General features: G+C 47.1%; 1 long non-coding RNA gene across 1 annotated transcript in view; it reads left to right on the top strand.

Moving 5' to 3' along the window:
* The window catches only part of LOC137230894 (uncharacterized), a 270,727-nt gene that overhangs the window by 19,670 nt on the left and 234,512 nt on the right, over positions 1-16,545 (top strand). Inside the window, exon 3 of the long non-coding RNA XR_010946298.1 lies at positions 16,054-16,503. This is a non-coding gene — a long non-coding RNA (uncharacterized lncRNA). The remainder of the gene's footprint in view (positions 1-16,053; positions 16,504-16,545) is intronic.

Raw genomic sequence — 16,545 nt, 5'->3', positions numbered from 1 at the left:
CATCACTGATTTATGCTTCAGAAAAACATGTGTGATAAGTATGGACAGGGAGACAGACTTGGAGAAGTTAGGAGCCAGGTTCATTGAGATGGAGAGGAGACGCTTGTGGCGGGGAAGGAGCTGGGATTTTAAGCTGAGTCTATGTGACTCCAAGCCCTGCTCTGTTCACCCTATGCCGTCTGTACTCGTTCTTCCATGGGGGCTTATGCTCTGGATGTCACTGCTACCTTTCCTCCACAGTCAGCAGTCAGGTGTTTTCAGAACGATGGTCAGAGAGCCACTGGGTTTTGGGGATCCTGCTCTTTTTATGGGAGACCAGTTGGCAGTAGCTTGGTTTCGGAAAAACTGCCGGAGGAAGGATTAAAATCAGAGCTTCAGAAGGATGCATTTCTTGGCTGAGCGCGATCAAGAAACCGAAGAAGAGAGACAGTTCTGGGTGTTGGGAAGTGTGCCAGATGGGGAGCTGGTGAACTGGGGTTTGGTACTGGTTTGCTGCTAGCTGTCTGGTTGGTCGTGGGTAAGTTACTTTTTCTCTCTAAGGCCTCAGTTTCTTAAACTGTAAATGGGATAATTCGTCTATCCATCCATCCATCCATCCAACCGTCCATCTGCCTGTCCATCCATTATCCCGTCCATCCATCCATCCAGGCAGCAACATTTATTGAACGCCAGCTCTACAATGGGTGCTGTATATAGCAGTGAGGATACATAGCAATGACAAGGCTGACGTGGTCCCTTCCCTTGTGGATCTTAGAGTGGACCAAAAAAGAAAGATATTAAAAAAAAATCTGTCTCCCAGGGTTCTTTGGAGACTAATGAGGCTCTGTGGGAAAGGGCTTTGTATTATGAAGCACTTCCTTGGTAGGAGTTCTTATTATCACAGAGGCTCAGTCCAAGCAGGAGCTGGAGAGGCCTTCAGCTCATTGAGCCTATGATTCAAAGTTTCGTCCCAGATGCCTCCAATCCCTCCCTATTATCCACCTCACCCAACCCCTGCCTCTGCCTTCAGCTGTGCTGTCCCTGCAGGAGGGAAAGGAAGCCTTGGGGATCAGCTGTGTCCCAGCTCTGGCAGGAGTGGGGGGAGAGCTGAGCTGGCTGATGCTAATGAGCAGCATTGAACCTTGGCAAAGCTGGAGAGGCAGATAAAGGGAGGTATGCGTGTGTGTGGGGACTGTTCGCGGGTGGTTCTGCTGAGGGTGTCATAGATTCTTTAGGGACTGGTCCTGAGGTAACTTCTCTCCCATGCCACCCTTGGCTGTGTCCAGCCAATGTCACCTGTGAATGCACAGTGGAGAGAGTAGAGCTATGGTAGAAGAGAAAGAGGATGGTCCAGAAGGGAAGACCCTTCCAACAGTGACCTCCAGATTCAGGGCAGGAAGCCTACTACTCACTTTTAGGATTTTTTAGAATTGAATTACAGTTGGTTTCCAATGTTGTGTTAGTTTCACTTGTACAGCATAGTGCTTCAGTAATTTTGCAGATTATACTCCATTATAGGTTATTACAAAATAATGGGTATAATTCCCTGGTGCTATACAGTATATCCTTGTTGCTTATCTATTTTATATATAGTAGTTTGTATGTATTAATCTCATACCCCTAATTTGTCCCTTTCCTTTTCCCCCTTCCCTTTGGTAACCACAAGTTTGTTTTCCATATGTGTGATTTTATTTCTGTTTTGCATATACATTCATTTGTATTATTTTTTAGATCCCACATAGAAGTGATAGCATACAGTATTTGTCTTTCTCTGACTTATTTCACTAAGCATAATATTCTATAGGTCTATCCATGTTGCTGCAAATGGCGGCATTTTGTTCTTTTTTATGGCTGAGTAATACTCTGTTGTGTGTGTGTGTATATATATATGTATACACACACACACACACACACACGCACACACACACACACACACACCACATATTCTTTTTTTCTTTTTTTTTTTTTGCGATACGCGAGCCTCTCACTGTTGTGGACTCTCCCGTTGTGGAGCACAGGCTCCGACGTGCAGGCTCAGCGGCCATGGCTCACAGGCCCAGCTGCTCCGCGGCATGTGGGATCTTCCCGGACCGGGGCACGAACCTGTGCTCCCTGCATCAGCAGGCGGACTCTCAACCACTGTGCCACCAGGGAAGCCCTACATCACATATTCGTAATCCAGTTGTCTGTTGATGGGTACTTTGGTTGCTTCCATGTCTTGGCTATAGAAATAGTGCTGCTGTGAACATTGGGGTGCATGTATCTTTTTGAATTAGTGTTTTTATTTTTTTCTGGATATATACCCAGGAGTGGAATTGCTGGATCATATGGTAGCTCTATTTTTAGTTTTTTAAGGAACCTCCGTACTGTTTTCCACAATGGCTGCACTAATTTACATTCCCACCAACAGTGTAGGAGGGTTCCCTTTTTCCACATCCTCTCCAACATTTGTTATTGGTAAACTTTTTGATGATAGCCATTCTGACAGGTGTGAGGTGATACGTCATTGTGGTTTTGATTTGTATTTCTCTAATAATTAGGGATGTTGAGCATCTTTTCATGTGCCTTTTAGCCATCTGTATGTCTTCTTTGGAAAAATGTCTATTCAGGTCTCCTGCCCATTTTTTGATTGTTTTTTTTTTTTTGATATTGAGTTGTATGAGCTGTTTGTATACTTTGGATATTAACCCCTTGTTGGTCTCATCATTTGCAAATATTTTCTCCCATTCTGTAGGTTGTCTTTTTGTTTTGTTGATGGTTTCCTTTGCTGTGCAAAAGCTTTTAAGTGTAATTAGGTCCCATTTGTTTATTTTTGCTTTCCTTTCTTTTGCCTAAGGAGACTGAGGCAAGAAAATATTGGCTGTGATTTATGTCAAAGAATGTTCTGCCTATGTTCTTGTCTAGGAGTTTTGTGGTTTTAGGGCTTACATTTAGGTTTTTAAACCATTTGAGTTTATTTTTGTATATGGTGTGAGGGAATGTTCTAATTTCGTTGCTTTATACATGTGGTTGTCCAGTTTTCTCAGCACCACTTGTTGACAAGACTGTCTTTTCTCCATTACATATTCTTGCCTCCTTTGTCATAGATTAATTGACCATAGGTGCATGGGTTTATTTCTGGGCTGTCTATTCTATTCCATTGATCTATGTGTCTGTTTTTGTGCCAATACCATCTTGTTTTGATTACTGTAGCTTTGTTTTATATTCTGAAGTCTGGGAGGGTTATACCTCCAGCTTTGTTCTCATTTTCTCAGGATTTCTTTTGCAATTCTGGGTCTTTTGTGGTTCCATATAAATTTTAGGATTACTTGTTCTAGTTCTATGAAAAATGTCATGGGTATTTTGATAGGGGTTGCATTAAATCTGTAGATTGCTTTGAGTAATATGGCCATTTTAACAATCTTAATTCTTCCAATCTAGGAGCACAGAATATCTTTCTATTTCTTTGACTCATCTTCAGTTTCCTTTGTCAGTGTTTTATAGTTTTCAGCATACAGGTCTTTCACCTCCTTGGTTAAGTTTATTCTTAGGTATTTTATTCTTTTTGATGTGATTTAAAATGTGATTTTTTTTTTTTACTTTCTCTTTCTTTAATATTTCTTTAATAGTGTAAAGAAACACAACAGATTTCTGTATATTAATCTTGTATCTTGCTACCTTGATGAATTCATTGATTAGTTCTAATAATTTTTGTGTGAAGACTTTTAGGTTCTCTATATAGACTATCATGTCATCTGCAAATAGTGACAGTTTTACCTCTTTCCTTCCAACTTGGATACATTTTATTTCTTTTTCTTGTCTGATATCTGTGGCTAAGACTTCCAACACTATGTTAAATAGAAGTGGTGAGAGTGGGCATTCTTGTTCCTGAATTTAGCGGGAGGGCTTTCAGCTTTTCACCATTGAGTATTATGTTGGCTGTGGGTTTGTCATAAATGGCCCTTATTATGTTGAGATATGTTCCTTCTATACTCACTTTGATGAGAGTTTTTTTTTTTAACATGAATGGATGTTGAATTTTGTTAAATGCTTTTTCTGCACCTATTGAGATAATCATTGATTTTTGTCTTTCCTTTTGTTAATGTGGTGTATCACATTGATTGATTTGTGAATGTTGAACCTTCCTTGTGATCCTGGAATAAATCCAGCTTGAACATGGTGTATGATTCTTTTTATGTATTGTTGGATTCAGTTTGCTAATATTGTGTTCAGGATTTCTGCATCTATATTCATCAAAGATATTGGCTTGTAATTTTGTTTTTTTTGTAGTGTCTTTGTCTGGTTTTGGTATCAGGATAATGGTGGACTTATAGAATGAATTTGGGTGTGTTCCTTCCTCTTCAATTTTTTGGAATAGTCTGAGAAGGATAGGTATTAGTTCTTTATATGTTTGGTGGAATTCCCTTGTGAAGCCATCCAATCCTGGGGCTTTTGTTTGCTGGGAGACTTTTTGTTACAAATTCAGTTTCACTTTTAGTGATCGATCTGTTCAAATTGTCTGTTTCTTCTTGACTTAGTCTTGGCAGCCTGTATGTTTCTAGAAGTTTGTCCATTTCTTCTAGGTTGTCCAGTTTGTTGGCATATAACTGTTCTTAGTATTCTCTTATGATTTTTTGTATCTCTGTGGTATCAGTTGTTATTGCTCTTTGATTTCTTATTTTGTTTATTTGAGTCCTCTCTCTTTTCTTCTCAGTGAGCCTGGCTAAAGGTTTATCAATTTTGTTTATCTTTTCAAAAAACCACCTCTTGGTTTCACTGATCTTTCCTATTTTTTGATCTCTATTTTATTTATTTCCTCCCTGATCTTATTTATTTACTTCCTTCTGCTGGCTTTGGGTTTTATTTTTTCTTCTTTTTCTAATTCTTTTAGGTGGTAGGTCAGGTGTTTTGAGATTTTTGTTTGTTTATTTCTTGAGGAAGGCCTGTATCGCTATGAACTTCCCTCTTAGAACTGCTTTTGTTGCATCCTATAGATTTTGGAAAGTTGTATTTCCATTTTCATTTCTCTCAAGGTATTTTCTGATTTCCTCTTTGATTTCATCAAGGACCCATTGATTTTTTAGTAGCATATTGTTTAGTCTCCATGTGTTTGTTCTTTTCCCATTTTTCTTTCTGTAGTTGATTTCTAGTTTCATAGTGTTGTGGTTGGAAAAAATGCTCGATATAATTTCTTTCTATCCTCTTAAATTTGTTGAGGCTTGTTTTGTGACCTAGTATGTGATCTATCCTGGAGAACATTACATGTGCACTTGAAAAGAATGTGTATTCTGTTGTTGGGGGATGTAATGTCCTGTAGTTGTCAGTTAAGTCCAACTGGTCTATTGTGTTATTTTCACTCTTAGTATTCTTGTCTCCAGACCTCTTCTTGGGCCATCCTCCCTGCAGGAAATGCCCTACCTTTTCATCACTACATTCCAACTGTCCTTCCAAACCAGAGCAGATGTCTTCTCCTCCACCACATCTGCCCTTCACCCTAGTTGGAAGTAGTACCTTCTTCCTCTCAATGCCCACTGTACTTGGTTCATACTTCTCTTATGACACATGTCCCATTCTCCTTTGGATCACACATGTTGGGTGTGTGTCTTATCCCCAGCATTCTTAGGAAGACCCCCTTCATCCACAGCACATCACAACAGTGCCTGACACTTAGTAAGTGCTTGACAAAGTTCACCAAAAGATGCAAGAATGTCTTTGAAGGTGCATGTTACAGATGAAGAAACTGGGGATCAGAGAGGTCAAAGAGTTTTTTTCAAAGCCAAACAGCCAGTGAGAAGTAGAGATAGACTTCAAAGTCAAGTCTGTTTTAGGGCTGTTTATTATTTTGGGGGACTGCTGCAGACAACAGGTTCAAACATTTAAATAATAAATGATAAAAATTAGCCAAACCAGCACCAGTTAAGGGAGGATGTCTTGACCATACTTCTGATCCATTACGTGGACAAGCCATAGGTGTGCTGATGCTGGGGGGCTAAGGGAGAGCCATTTTGCTCAGGGGCCTGACATTCTGGAAATGAGTCCAAGCTGACTTCAGTGGGTTTCCATGAGGTCTTTGGGCCCCTGGGGAGTTTCCTCTGTAGAAAAATTTCTGCTTGCTCACCTTACTGTCATAGCAGTTTGGCTCTGAGGACCTTTTAGGCTTACAGTGCAGAATATCTGGAATGGTTGGAGGAGTCCACCATCTGTTCTGTTGTTACATACAGGCCCTCTGATATTCTGAAACAGTTTACTTTACCAGTGAGTTTGCTGAGTCTACATTAACACCTCATTGCTGTAACTTTCTTCTGTGTAAATCCTGGGAGATTTACATGGCAGAGTGGTCTTTGGCATTTTTTGGTGACTCAGTCTGACTTAGTAGTTCCCAAGACTTTCATAAAGAAGCTTTTGCAATAGGGGTGGAGGACTGACATCTTATTTTTATTTTTCCAGGTATAGTGGTGTCCATTGTCTTTGTCTGTGTGGACCCCTTCTTCCCTCTTTTTAAGTTACCTTATCCGTATTCCTTTAGGGCATCAACTCTTCCCCTGTTTCTAGTGGGGCAGCAGGCTACAGTTACCTGGGTCTCAGGAGTAATCCCATAGCTCAGGCCTGGTGTCCCTGGCCACAGTGATTGGTCTAAGAATACATATAGAGGGCCCAAGGTGGGACAGTAAGAGTCCTGCCTTGGATTTCACATGGGGGTGCTGAGGGAGAACCAAGATCTCTTTCCTCTGAGATCCTAAGCATGGATAACATAAGCCCAGAGCAGCCTTTGGCCATGCCAACCCAGGAGTCATCCCTCCCATGATCTCAGCTTTGGAGGAAGCTCAAATTTAGTGAGAGAGCACAAGAGCAATGAAAGAGAGATGGAGAGAGGGAGAGGGACCAACAATACCGTCTGACTTCTGGTTTTACCCCTGTTCTTCCTAGTTACATCAGCCAGTACATCTCCAATTGTGCACTATCAATTTAAATCCATCCCTTGCTACTGCAAGTAATTACCAAGTAAGGTTATATATGTAACATTTACACACACACACGCACACGCACAGGCACACATAACGCGTATGTGTGTAAAACCACAAAGAAAATAGGAAGGACAGTTTCAGAATTAAGAACATCTTTCAAATTGAGTCCATTTAGCTTTATGAAAACATTACCCTTCTTTTTACTAGTGGAAACCTCATCAAGAGTCAGCACCTGACTGCATACCTGTGTTTCAGAACCACTGATGTAGCCAACCCTTTCTAGAGAACAGGTTCTGAATGGCGAAGGGCTCAAGAGAGAACTGGGATGACTTGGACCCCAGAAGCAAACTCGCCTTTATGCTTCGTTTCATGAGGGCTGTCCCTGCCCTAGCAATTGCACTGGAGTGTGTGTGTGTGTGTGTGTGTGTGTGTGTGTGTGTGTGTGTGAAGTCCAAGGCCCCCCCACTCCAGGCCCAGCACCGCCCCACCCCACCAGTGTTTGACTCCTTCTTGTGGTCAGACTTCCTGATTGCTATGGCTGCTCTTGGCGGTGGGGGGGGGGGGTGCCCTCTCTGTACAGTGGGTATGTGGCAGTGGGAGCAGGAACCAGCAGCCGGTTCCTCGGGCTCGGCCTGGTGTGAGCCATGTGGGCTTTATCTTGCCATTAATGGTTTTCTAAATTGGTGGCAGTGGAGCAAAAAACCCAATTTGTGCCTGGAGCATGCATGATTACTATTGTAATAACCTCAGCTAATAAGAATATGATGTGGGGCTAGGCTGGGAGAGAAAACACATTTCTCATTAGCTTTTGATTAATTACTCTACGTAATTTCTTAGTTGTGGTGACCAAGGAGGGTGGGGTATTGCCATTTCCTCACCTCATCTTAACCCCGTGGGCTCGGGGTATTCTAGGGACCGTGGTATTTCCACAGTGGCCATGGAGGGAGAAGTCCTTGTCTCTCCTCCCACTTCCCCTCTTTCTCCTCCTCGCATCCTTTCTCTGTCTTCTCTCCCGCTCCCCTCTCCAGCCCTCCCTCTCCCTGACTTCTTAATCTCTTTTTTTCTCTTTTCCCTCCCTCAGCCTTTTGCTGGTCTTCATGGGTGTCTGACTGGCACTTGGTGACAGCCCACGCTGTCCCCTTGCACTGTCAGGCAGGTAGGTAATGGCTAATTTGCAGGTCCTGGCTGATCTGCCCTGATCCCTGAGCTCAGATTGGATATTTCCTCCTGATTCCCTCTGGACCTCCCCGGTCTGACCTGGGGACCTCTTCTTGGCTCACCTGCTCCTGACACAGGGTCGTTTCTGGCCTGGCTCTGTGTGGCTTGGAATTGTTTTTGTCCCCTTACCACCTTACCACAAGCAGAGTGGCCTCCTGGCCTGAGGGCTTCTGTCCCTCTCTCCTGGTCCCTGGCAGCTAGGTCCAGGCTGGATGATCCCTCAGATCCTCACATCTGGGATCTAGTGCTCAATAGGGCAGTAGCTGGAAATATTTCCATTGTATTTGTAACTCAGCGGGTTTCTGTTGATCCCTACTCTATACCCAGAACTGTGCTAGGCACAGTGGAGCCCTTAGAGAAAAGACAGGTGTGGGTCTTGCCGTTGGGTTGGGAAAGGTGTCGAGGAGGGACAGACACTAACACAAGGCAGTGTGTACTGAGTGCCCAGTGGGTGAGGCAGAGAGAGCAGGGTAGTGAGGCTTCTCAGGCTGGAGGTTCGGGAGGCTTCATAGAGGAGGGAGGCTCAGATTTGGATGACAGAGGGGAGGGGACAGGAGAGGGAACTCCTGATGAGGGCATACTGTGAGCAAAGACCCAGAGGTAGGGATGCTTGAGGCAATTTTAGAGGGTGTGAATGTGGCTAGTGTATTTTTAGTGGGAGTTAGTGGGGGAGATGAACTACAAATAAAAATTGGAGGCTGACTGTCGAACATCAGGCTGAGGATTTGGGACATATGTGGTATCTGGTTGGGAGTCCTGAAAGGTAATTCAGTGCGAGGGTGAGCTTATAGCAGTGGTTTGCTAAATGGATAACGGTGGGTTGTTTTAGTTTTACATTGCTGCTGTAACAAAGTAAATACCACAAAATTAGCAGCTTAAAATAACACAAACTTATTATCTCACAGCTCTTCGGGCCAGAAGTCCAGGTTGGCTTGAACGGTTTCTCTGCTCTGGGTTGTACAAGAAATCAAGATGTTGGCTGGCTGGGCTCCTGTGGGGAGGCTCTGGGAAGAATCCATTTCTAGCATCATTCAGGTGGTGGGCAGAATCCTGTTCTTTGTGGTTGTAGGACTGAAGGACCCCATTCCCTTGCTGTCTGTAAGTTGGGGCCACCATTATCTCCTAGAAGCCCTCCCAGTTCTTGCACATGGGCCCCTGTATTTCAGAGTCAGCAACAGTGTATCAAATCCTGTTCTTGGAAGCTCTCAGACTTCCCCCTCTGCTGCAGCTCTTCCACCACTTTCCTAGTTTCTCTTTTGTTGCATCTCTCTGACCTCAGCTGGGTAAAGTTCACTGCTTTTAAGGGATCATATGACTAGCTGGGGCTCACCCAGATAATCCAGGATAATCTCTATTTTAAGGTCCAAAACCCTAATTTTAAGCATCTGCAAAGTCCCTTTTGTCATGTAATGTAACATATTCCCAGGTTCCAGGGACCAGGGCATGGACATTTTTTGGGAGAGGCATTACTCTACCTACCTACCCCATGGGGCAAGACAGATTAGGTGATTCCTGAAATAGTCCTGGTGGATGGAAATGAGGTCTAGAACCTGGGTGTAATGAGAATGGAAAGGCTGGGAGGGCAACACTAGAGGCTGCTCCATGATTGGCTGCATGCGTGTGGGTGGGCGGGAGGGAGTGAAGGGGAAAGGAGGAGTTATCCTTGGATCTAGCTTAGCAAACAGGAGAAAGATGGTAACTCGTCAGTCACTCTAGGTGGAGGTCCTGGTTATGGAGGGCAGATGATGCATTTGTTTCAGGCGGGGTGACTTAGGGGTGACAGCATCTGCCAACCTGGAACTGTCCTATGAGCAGGTGGGAACACTCATCAGAAATGTCAGACCAGGTGATACTCATTTGTGACCTATTCACATGAAAGCAATGATTGAAGGCTTGGGGGGTGCGGGGGTAGATCGTCGTCGTATCCAAGGGAGGGAGACAGAGTAGAAAGGAAATTGGGCTAGAACACTGGGGGACCTCCAAAGAAGAGATGGGAGGAGGAGGAAGAAGAGCTAGAGAGAGTGAAAGAGCAGGCACAGCTGGGCAGCTGGAAGGGAAGGAGGCAGCTAGGAGAGGTCCCATCTGTGAGGCCAGGCAGCGCTGGTGCTCAGGGTTAGGAAGGCAGAGGTCTGGCAGGAGAGTGGGACAAAGGCCAGGAGTCGGTGATGGGATGGCTGTGGGTGATGGGGACAGGTATTTCTTTTTTAAAAATTTATTTTATTGAAGTATAGTTTATTTCCAATGTTGTGTTAATTTCTACTGTACAGCAAAGTAATTCAGTTATACATATATATTGAATACATTCTTTTTCATATTCTTTGCCATTCTGGTTTATCACAGGACACTGAATATAGTTCCCTGTGCTATACAGTAAGACCCTGTTGTTTATCCATTCTATATATACTAGTTTGCATCTGCTAATCCCAAACTCCCAATTCATCCCTCCCTCCCCCCACACTTTGCAACCACAAGTCTGCTCTCTGTGGGGGGACAGGCATTTCTGAGCGAGACTAGGAGGAGAGACGAGGTGGTGTGGAGGGAGAGAGTGGGGACACACACCAGGCTCAGTAGGGTCCACAGGCACTGTGTGTCAGCATGTGGGCAGGGATGGGGCAAGGCCAGGGCTGACTGAAAACAGAGCAGAGGAAGAGAGCACTGCTTTAAGGAGAGGGAGGGGTATGATTCAGGAACAAGGTCCCCAAAGCAGCAGGGGCTGAAGTGCAGAGCCAGGACCTGGAGAGGGGAGAGGCAGGACCTTTGGGTAGGACAGGCTGGGCATGGACTGTGGGCTTCTTAGAACAGAATGTGGGAGCAGAGGCCTGGACTGTGGGGAGGAGGCAGAGGACAGGGCCAAGTAGGGCATCACATATAGCCACAGTGGGGTCATTCCTATTTTTGGAACTGTCTTCTCTCCCCTGATTATCCTGGGGGGGCCTGGTTCTCCACAGCACAAAAGCTCCTGGGGTGAAAGGAGTTAACTTATTCAAGGGGGTTTGGGGAAAGGAGGCATATGGTGTCTCTCCTGCCAAAGGGTCCTATGGGATCAGGAGAGCACTGTCCCCCTGGCTCTTGGCTCCATCAGTGCATGGTCAATCCCAGGGCCCTCAACATGCCCAAGGCCCCTGCCAATCCCAGCCTCCCCGCTACTTCTGACGTTTCACAGGCCATTGTTTGAGGCCTAACTGCCTGCCACAGCACAGTGCTCAGAGCCCCCGCCAGCCATTCCACCCGCTGATCCGCGGGGCTGTCCAGAACCGGCTCCCAGTGTTCGTGGTGGCTGGGTGCCAACAGGCAGGCCCAGAATAAACTGGCAGCGAAGGGCGGGCGCAGCCCATCTTAGTGGGCGCCCGATGGGGGTCCTCGTTGTGTGCCTGTCCGCGCGCGTCTGCGTAGACTTGTGGGCCTGGGGGGTGTCCACAGCTCAGTCCTCAGCAGACTTCAGGGTTGAGGGGGTCATGGAGGTGGCCGGGGCTTTGGCTGGGCGGAGAGGGCGCAGGAGGGCAGGGGCCGTGATGGAGACTCTGGGAGGCCGGGCCGTGTCCCGAGAAGGGCCGGGGCAGGATGCGGGCGGATGGCTGGAGGAAGGCTCGGAAGGCCCAGGGCTGGGCACCGCTTCCCTCTTCCCGAGCCGCAGCGTCCTGGAGCCAGACCTTGGGCCTGCCCTGCCCCGAGGCCCTGCCCCCACCCCCCCCCGACCCCCGACCCCGTGCCCGGCTCCCAGCGCAGCTTCCCACCTCACGAGGGAAGAGGGAATCTCGCCAGAGATCCATGTAAAAATAGATGTATTTCTGGATAAGCAGCGAGCCTGAAAAACGGCTGAGCCGGAGTCTGCTCCGCTGACAGAAGATCTATGTACTAAATTCCTCTTCAAAATCTGTTTCTCCGGAGACTTATTCTTGCTGGGCTCTGCCGAGCTGGGGGAAGTTGTCGGCTTCGGGCGTCCCCTGCTCCACCCTTTCTCCCGAGTGACTGTTTCCCAGCGTGAGCTGTGGTCACATTAGGCAGCAGGGCAGCTCGGGCTCAGGCCAGAGCAGAAAAGTCAAAAGGGATTTGAATGGCAAAAAGGTCATTCTCATGCATTACCCTGGCTGGGTGGGAAGCCGGCGTGATGCAACGTGACACCCATCCTGGCGGCTGAGAGAATAAGTGATGGCTATATTTATGTTTCCATCTAAATGCATGGATCAAAGCAGACACTTTAATCTATTCAACAACAGCCCAAGGATTAAAAAGTTCCAGGCAAATCACACTCTTAAATTGGTAATATATTTTTGCTTGTCACTTGACAAATCATTTTAGAGAGTGACTTCAGGCCGGGTGAGGGACCTGGAGATTTGAACCTGGCTCCCTCCTGGAGAGGGTCCCAGCACTATAGGATGTGACACGAATCTGGTCACTTGCTGTAGTCCCTGTGAGTCCTCGCACAGGACTCCTGGAGGGGTAGGGGGAGCTAGTGGGGAGTATCAGGCCTATGGTCACATCTCAAAATGTGTTTTAATCTCCAAAAAGCCTAGCAGGTGGACATTATAACGACCCCCATTTTACAGACCAGGAGAACCAGATGTGTGGCTTGCCCGGGTCACACAATAATAAGTGGGAGAGTGGGAAGCAAAGCTCACCCAACCCCAAGCCCAGTGCTCTTGTTCTGCTGGAGCTGCAATGACAGCAGAGGGCAGCAGAGACTGCTCCGTCAATTGCTCTGTAACTGTTGGCATGTTCCTTCACTTCCCAGTTTCCTCATCTGCAAAACGGGGATAATGATGGCATCCACCTCCTGGGGTTGTCATCAGGAGTAAATGAGATGACTCAGGGAAGGCACTTATAGCACGGTATCTGACACATGGTGAGAACACATGTTTGTGCTGAGCTCTGAAGGATCGGACCAGACCGGAGTGTGTCTGGAGGCTGAGAAAGGAACTCAAAAGCATGACTTCTAAGGAATGGTTGAAGGAACTGGGGGCCGCTGAGTCAGGAAGAGAGAAGGCGGCCTCCTAATGTAGGCTGGATTGTGAAAAGAAAGGGAGATTTGATTTGTTCCATGTGGCCCCAAGAGGGGCAACTGGATCCTTAAGGAGACTGACGGATTTCAGCTAAAGAGAAGCAAGAACTTTCTCAACACCAGCGTTGGGCAAAGAGGAAATGATGAGCTCAGGATTCTGGGAGGTGTGCCGGTTAAGGCCGGACGAGCCCTTGGTGGTGATGCTGTACCAATAGATATGCTTGCCCCCGGCTTGGCATTTAGACCAGATTTCTTTAAATATATATATATATATATAATATATATATATTTTTAATATATATTAAATATATATATTAAATATATATATATTTAAGGAGTTCTGTGTATTTCATCATTTAATTCTACTGATTTACGCTTGGCTCAGATCCCCACTAATTTTCAGGTATGCAAGGTGGCACGATGGTTCAGGAGTGGGCCGGGTGGTACGGGAATCGTAAGGCTGCTGCGCTGGACGGAGGCAAAGCCAGCTTTGGGTGAAGGAAGAATTCCTGCCCCCACTAGGTATTGGCCAAAGTGGTCTGAGGAGCCGGGGTAGTGCCAACCAACGAAAGAACGGTGTGCTTGGAGTTCGGCAGACTTGGGTTTCCATCTGGCTCCATCTTTTAATATCTGTGTGTCCAGCTGAAAGTCTCCTAATCTCTCTGAGCCTCAGTTTCTCCACATGGGAAACTCTGAAAGCTTCCTTCCCTGTTCACGTTTCAGAGGCGGTGTGAGAATTGGGGAGAAGCTGGCCTTGCTGCTGCCTTGGCCTTGGGAAAGGGGCGCTGTTCCAGCAAGGGAAGGGGCGCCGTATGCACCCCGCCCTCTGGCTGAGCCATATCCTTTCCGGGTGACCGCCGGTCCGCAAAGCCACCTCCCAGCGGCGTCTCGCCGGTTGCAGGGCGCATGCGCGAGCGTCCAGGGCGGGGCCAACGCGCTGGCGCGCGGCCAAATCGCACCATCTGCCTAAGCGGAAATGTAGCGCAGGTGTGAGTTTGGGGGGCAGGTGATTGTTGACGGCTGAGCCAGCTCTCCCCGCATATGGTCCCGGGGAGGCGGCAGCGGCCCGCGTGGTCCCCCGCCAGGGCCGGCGCTCTGCGCCCTCCAGCGCCTTCAGCCGGTTCCCGCGTGAGAGCCTCAGAGCAGCTAAGCCAGGGAGGTCAGGGCATTATCGGATTCGCTGTACCAGCGTGGAAACCGAGAACCAGAGGTTAAATCGCCGGTCCAGAGTCCGGGAGCCAGTCAGTAGTGGGCCTGAAGCAGCCCTCCAGGTCACTCGACTCTTAATTCCATTTTCTTCGCGTGACCCGCTGCGCCGTGCAGTTCAGCAAACATTTATGGAGAGCCTTGTGTGAGTCAGGCGCCGAGCTGGGTGAGCTGGGTGCTGGGGGTGCTGACCTGCGCTCTGGCTCTGTTAATGGAGGGTGCAATTTTAACCCTCCGGTTTGGCCCCGAGGTTCCCAGTCATACCCCACAACCCAGTGTCAGACACCCAGGTACCTGAGGTGTTTCTCTGGACCACAGGTCTGGCCGGTTCACACCTGATGATTTGCTGGGCCAGACTCCTTGGCTTGACGTGCAAGGCCTTTCCGAATCTGGCCTCAGTCTACCTTTGTGGCTCCATTCTTCCCTGTACCCTTCTGGACCCCTGGGTCTAGCTGCCCAGGTCTACCACCCACTGTTCTACAGCTGTGCTTGGGACCTCAATGCTCCTTTCCAGCCAGGAACTTGGCTTGTCAAAACCTACTGGTGAGTTCAGGCCCAGCTCAAGTGTGACCTCCTCCCTGCAGCTCTCTTTGATTCTCCACCCCTTCCTGATTCTTCCCCATCTACAAATGATTCCTTTGCCTATGCTTCCTGCCCTTTGCACTGGCCTTTGTGATGACATGAGGCTGCATGGTACACAGTTCCAGTGTGCCTCCCCCACCCCTTACCTGCTGGATTGTGGGCTCCTCGAGGCCTGGGCCTGGGTCTTACTAATCTATGACACCCCCCACCCCAGCTTGATGCCTGGCCAACAGAAGATGCTTAGGGACACAAAGGAGATGGTGTATGTGAAACTGTTTTGTAAAGTACCACACAGTGCTAATCCTGCTGCTGCTAAAACTGAAAAGTGTTTAAAAGCCTATGAAATAAGGAGGTTCATCTCAACTACCCCCAGTTTTTAAGTTATAGATGATTTTCATTATCAATTTAAAATCACAGTAATAACAATAGCTTAACATTTAAAAACAATTTTATTTATTTATTTTTAGCTGCATTGGGTCTTTGTTGCTGTGCGCGGGCTTTCTCTCTAGTTGCGGTGAGTGGGGGCTACTCTTCCATGTGGCGCACGGGCTTCTCATTGCAGTGGCTTCTCTTGTTGCAGAGCACGTGCTCTAGGTGCGCGGGCTTCAGTAGCTGTGGCTCGTAGGCTCAGTAGTTGTGGCTTGCGGGCGCTAGAGCACAGGCTCTGTAGTTGTGGTGCACGGGCTTAGTTGCTCTGTGGCATGTGGGATCTTCCCGGACTAGGGCTCGAACCCGTGTCCCCTGCATTGACAGGCAGATTCTTAACCACTGTGCCACCAGGGAAGCCCTTCAATAGCTTAACAGTTAGTGACCTTTTTGTGCCTGTGAGTATTAGCTATTATTATTATTGCAATAGGAATATATACACATGTACATAATCTTTCCATTTCTCCATATTAATTAAATGATCATTAGGACAATATTGAAATAAATGTTACAAATATTCAAATATGCTTCAAGAAATTCTCAACAAAATGTCCCCCTGCCAAGTGCTTCTGTGACCCCTGGCTCTCAAGGGCCTCGGTGGATGGAGCCTGTGGTTGTCAGGTTTCCCTGCTAGGTCAGGAGCTAACCCCTGGCCTAGCAAGATACTCCACGTGCTGTGAATTTGTCCCTTTTTCCTAGGAGCGGAACCAGCAGGCCTCTTTTCCTGGCCTTTTGGGACCAGAAAGCAGTGAACCAGGATGGGACATGCCTCTTCAGAGTCAGACACACACAGGTGTCTTAAAGAGGAACATGCATCTCTGAGTCTGTCATCAAAATTTTTATTCCAAGTCTGCATGACATGAGGATTGTTGGATTTCTGTCCTTTCGGTGTTTATGGAGGACACAAAAAAGAATTACTATGAGTAAATAAACAGAGAAGATTAAAGGCCTTTCTCTATGGGGGCACTGTTTATGAGGCAGCAAGCCAGGAGACTTGTTTCTGGGATTTTGTGATGCTGCTGCAGCCGTGAACCACATCCCATTTCTGAGTTGTTGCAGTTGGAGCTCCTCAGCTTCTGAGTCTTCGCATTCAGAGGCTCTGATCTCAGCCCATGTGTATGTTCTGGGAGTGTCCCTGCCAGCACACAGGTGAGTATGGACGTGCGTTTCTCCCTGTAAATGTGGGTCTGT

This window comes from Pseudorca crassidens, chromosome 9 (assembly GCF_039906515.1).
Source record: "Pseudorca crassidens isolate mPseCra1 chromosome 9, mPseCra1.hap1, whole genome shotgun sequence".
Classification (NCBI taxonomy): domain Eukaryota; kingdom Metazoa; phylum Chordata; class Mammalia; order Artiodactyla; family Delphinidae; genus Pseudorca; species Pseudorca crassidens.
Note: the sequence above shows the minus strand (reverse complement) of the source record. Positions and strands in the feature narration are given on the sequence as shown.